This window comes from Oratosquilla oratoria, chromosome 8 (assembly GCF_046742065.1).
Source record: "Oratosquilla oratoria isolate Oo_2021 chromosome 8, ASM4674206v1, whole genome shotgun sequence".
In the NCBI taxonomy this organism is placed as follows: Eukaryota; Metazoa; Arthropoda; class Malacostraca; order Stomatopoda; family Squillidae; genus Oratosquilla; species Oratosquilla oratoria.
The window spans coordinates 42,776,671-42,781,670 of record NC_134784.1 but is presented as its reverse complement, the minus strand read 5'-3'; positions in this window follow the sequence as shown (position 1 = coordinate 42,781,670).

Genomic DNA, 5,000 nt, shown 5'->3' with positions numbered 1-5,000 from the left:
ACCCTGGAGGCGGGCACTTTGTCAAGAAATCTCGACAAGATCATTCTTCCCAGCCGTTTGTTGTCGCCGACTTACTGGATACATACAGCTTTTCTATATATGGGACCAAAGAACTATAAACAATAATCTACCTTCAGTCTGATGAAATATACACCCTTTGGTCCTTATCTGCCTTATATAGCAAACTCTTATTTACAGTTGGTCTTCCCATCACAAAATAACTCCTCGATACGCCACCTCAGGACGCGGCCAATAGAAGACGATCCCGGCTGTCTCACTAAGGGAAATGTTAACAATGTATACATGGACCAACAAAATCTTGGTATATTATCTACGTATGTGCAGGCACACACACACACACACACACACACACACACACACACACACACACACACACACACACACACACACACACACACACACACACACACACACACACACACACACACACACACACACACACACACACACACACACACACACACACACACACACACACACACGCACGCACACGCACACACACACACACACACACACACACACACACACACACGCACACGCACACGCACACGCACACAGACACACAGACACACAGACACACACACACACACACACACACACACACACACACACACACACACACACACACACACACACACACACACACACACACACACACACACACACGCACACACACACACACACACACACACACGCACACACGCACACAGACGCACACACACGCACACACACACACACACACGAACACACACACACACACACACACACACCACACACACACGCACACACCACACACACACACACACACACACACACACACACACACACACACACACACACACACACACACACTCACACGCACACACGCACACACGCACACACGGACACACGCACACACGCACACACGCACGCACACACACACGCACACACGCACGCACGCACGCACACACACACACACACACACACACACACACACACACAAACACACACACACACACATACACATACAATACGCTCGCATTAGTTATACATGTGATAACAATGTAAAGGCTGTGTTGTTCGTTGTCTAATCTTCTTGTATTATGGGTAGAAGAAGAACAGTCAAAACCTAAGTGAGGCACCAAAAGGCAGCAGGAAAAAGACATTTCTGGGTAAACAAAGGCTACACTGACCAAGAGGAGGAAGGAAACCGAATGCGATTTGTGACTACTGAGGATGGGAACAGCGGAGTGAAGGGGGAAGAGTCTGAGGAAAGTGGGAGGGGGGTTTGGATATTGCGACCACTTGGGAATCTCACGCACCATTGGCCGCAGGGGGAGTATGGTGCATTTGCATAGACGCATATGCCGCCTTCCACGCCATAGACCCCGGGACCCCGAAAGGGACCCGACGAGATAGCACCGATAGGAACTCGGCCCCCTATGAAGGGGAGGTGGCTCAGTACGTCTGGCGATACTAAGTTATGTTCAGGGACAAGGGACCAAGGAGTGTAAGTGGAGGTAGTAGGGTGTTTCATTGACTTTGCAAAAAAAAAAAATATATCAGGAGAGGACATGCTGGTCCATAGTTTAGTTGGATCAAGATAGAATATAAGTACTGTCGACGAGCCAGTTAGTTAAATGAATCTTGAAATATCGACCTGGGTTATATGTCATCGACTCAACGGGAAGTCTGTTCTTGTCATTGATTATCTCCTTACTGAATTTGGAGCATGGCAGCTTAAAATCTCAGATACTCTTCTGTTTGGCATCTAGTGTGAAAATGTCATGCTCAGATTGTAATAGGTCATTTTCAGTGACCATCTGAGTCCAAGAGGGATTTCTTTCCGTTGAATGAAATTACTTGGTGACATCCAGAATAGATACACAAATCGGCTCACTCACTTTAAGTGTTAATTATCAGGCTTAGCTGTGTGTGTAAATGATTTCTCTGAGCTGAATAGAATCGCTATCAGTAACCGAATAAACGTACAAGAAGACCTGTCTTATTCAGTGAGTTAAAACATTGAAAGTTCACATCAAGTCTTCCATGAATCTTCTTCGACACAGCGACATCTTTGCCAGGTTTCGTTATGGTTAAGATCATATGATTTTGTTTATCCGAGGGGCGTCACCGTTCCGAGGAGCTAAAACTGTCTGGATTAATATTCGCCAGGCGGATGTACGCTTTATAGACCTTAAGTCTTTATGGGTTATGATAGGCGACTTTGTTCTGCTGAAGAAATATCATCGTCCCGGAGGGAGGAAGGGGAAATATATAAATATATTATGTATGAATTCTGTAGTTTTTCATATATTTTTGTACGAGTTTATTTGTTTGTTAGTTTACTCATTGCTTAAGTGAGGTTGTGCGACCATATGAAAACTGCGTATTTCATATAGGCAGACACTAACGAGGGTTATATCTTAACTACGAGTACATTTTAAAATATAATGATCACAAAATGAATCTGAAAATTTTGATACCTTTAGGGCTGAGGTACAATATCTATACTTGACTACAAATCATTACTTATGATTAATACAAAGTCATTGTCGAGTTTCATTACAGTTATATCTGTAATTTATAATCAAAATAATTGGGTCAAATGTTAAACATGTTTTTAAGTTAACAGAAGAGAACGAGGGAAGGGTAATTCAAATATCAAAAGTATCGGGATAAACAAATAGTAAGGTGTGTTACAGTCAAAAGAGATTGCGGGAGTTGGAGATACTGTATGTAGGTACGAAAATTGAGGAAAGTAGAAAGAAACGAGGCAGTAGGTAACTGATCGAATAAGGAGGAAGAGAAAGAGAAGGAGAAAGTGCAGGAAGACAAGGAGGAAAAGACAAAGGTGTGGGTGGAGAAGAAAGGGAAGTAGTTAAGGAAGAAGATGACAAAAAGTATGAGAAAAGGGAGGACAACAAGGAGAAAGGAGAGAAGAAGAAAGAGGAAGAAATGGAGCAGAAAAAAGAATAGGATGTGGGAAAAGGTTCTGGAGGAGAAAGTGGAGGATGAAAGGAAAGACGAAGATATGAAGAAAGAAACGGATGAAGAGAAGAACGAGAGTATGAGCAATAGAAAGAGAGAGTGGGGAAAAAGATGTAGGAGAAGGAAGAATATTGGAAAAAGGGAGAAAGGAAGAAGGAGAAGGAAAAGTAGAATAAGGAGGAGAAAAAGAAGGAGGAGGAGGGAAAGAAGGATGAGAAGGAGAAGGAGAAGAAGGAGAGGAAAGAAAGATAAGGAAGAACGCAAAGAGGATGCAAATAAAGAGATGAAAAGAGAAAAAAGAAAAAAGAGAGGAGTAAAGAGAGGTAAGTGGAAAGTGATATTTGGGGAAAGGAAGGAGAGAAACAAAATGGAAAATGAGGGGAATGATAGCAATGACTAAATGATACAAATACAAAACTAGTAGAATATTCTACAAGGAGGAAAAAATTAATGTTATAAAGAAACTGTATTTCATTCATTTTTGTGGTGAAATTATTGACAAGTGCTACTGAATAACCGTTTTGTAATTTTTAGATTTCACTAAATCAAAGTTTTTAATATTTTTGTAGTCTTTATTTATTTAGAAATATCCTCCAAGGATAAACAGAACATGATAGTATACTCCACACATGCTGTATAAATATGAAAGGAAAATGGATCGGAATGCAGAGGTCAATATGATGGATAATGGAAGAGGAGAAGGATGTAGGCACTGAACAAGTGAAGGACAGGTCTGAAGATGCATAAGTGTATCTTTGATGAGACCTCCATCAGGAGTTATTACCCTGAAGAGTGAACGCGACTTGTTATGAGTACTTCAACTCCTTCAGTGCAGGATTACCTATCCACCAAAATAAAATGGTTTGGTTTTAACTTAAGCAAAATGTGTCAAATTTATTATCTTTGAGTAGGAGATATTGAGATAGCATGAACACTTTCAACGCTGTAACTTGCCTCGGCTGAATAAAATCGTATGACAGAAACAGGAAACTAAATCTTCAGAATGTGTAATCTTAGCGAAGGTGTTGAATGAGCATGAACTTCAACATAAGCTTCTGGTTTCATTTAGCGTTAGGAAAAATAAAACCATTTGTGTTTCATCGTGATGGGACCCAATACAATGCAGAAACAAATATGTTTCACATAGAAGGTAAGGTTATGTACTTGCGAGGCTGATTGATATCAAGGGTTATGTACAAGTTCACACAGGTGAGAAATAGGGAAATGAATTTCCTGTATGCAGAAAGTGGGTTCCTAGGCTGGGAGGTAGTCTCGACTTCGTTTGAACATGGAGCCTTCTCATGGTTAAGATATGAGTGAACGTAGCTTGTTTTGTTACATGTGCACACTAAATCGTAACGATATTAGTTTTTGTTGATAGAGTGCCATATCACCTAGAGGACAACATGACAGGTTTGGCGAGGAAAGAATTAAAGCGTAACTTGTGTGTGCGCGTGTGTATGTGCGTGCGTGTGTGTGCGTGTGTGTGTGTGTGTGTGTGTGTGTGTGTGTGTGTGTGTGTGTGTGTGTGTGTGTGTGTGTGTGTGTGTGTGTGTGTGTGTGTGTGTGTGTGTGTGTGTGTGTGTGTGTGTGTGTGTTTGTGTGTGTTTGTGTGTGTGTGTGTGTGTGTGTGTGTGTGTGTGTGTGTGTGTATGTCTGTGTGAGTGTGTCTGTGTGTTGATAGTTGAAAATTGAGGGACGGGTGGCAATCGATCTTTCCGACAAGATTTTATTGTGACTAGATCCAGATGATTCTATTCAGTTGAGCTGCGACCTTAAGGGGTTCTTGTGATTGCTCGAAAACCCGTTCCAGCCAGAGTCCTCCCCTTTATGATTAAGTTGTCTGCCGTTTACTACAACAAAACAGCACCAACGATGCCACAAGAGTTAACTGAATATTTTAATACACGAGAATTAATTGTTGACCGACGAATGATTTCGATATGATTGATGTGAATTAATCAAGATAATCTAAACATACATGGAAACTATAGAGAAAATATATTACT